Genomic DNA, 596 nt, shown 5'->3' on the forward strand with positions numbered 1-596 from the left:
TATATTTTCGTTTTATCCGACAGTTATTTTTGTCATACTTCTATGTTGTTGTTTTGCCTTAGGTCAGCTATAACCAAAACCATTACTTAAGAAGTTGTGGCATTCATCCCTTAACGTAATGATAGTTGAATAGCTATGATCGGGACTCTGAATGCCGACATTTCACACTTTTTACTTTAGGCTATATATATATATGTGTGTGTGTGTGTGTGTTTGTCCCCCTGCCATCGCTTGACAACCGATGCAGGTGTGTTTATGTCCTCGTAAGCTAACGGTTCTGCAAAAGATACCGATTGAAAAAGTACTAAGCTTACAAAGGGTCGAGTTCTTCGACTAAAAAGACCCTGTAAGGCGGTGCTCCAAGCATGGCTGCATTCAAATGACTGAAACAAGTAAAAGAATAAAAGAATATGTGTGTGTGTGCATACATACATACATACATATATCACACTCTAGAATTCGGCAAAATCTTGAAGTGGAGGAGCCCTAACATAACCCTCACTGTCTTAAATTAAGTTCTAAAGCAGAGCCTACCCTTTTAATGTTTGTATAGTTTGAAAACAATTTCACATATATATGTATATATATATATATAT

This window comes from Octopus bimaculoides, chromosome 11 (assembly GCF_001194135.2).
Source record: "Octopus bimaculoides isolate UCB-OBI-ISO-001 chromosome 11, ASM119413v2, whole genome shotgun sequence".
Lineage (NCBI taxonomy): Eukaryota > Metazoa > Mollusca > Cephalopoda > Octopoda > Octopodidae > Octopus > Octopus bimaculoides.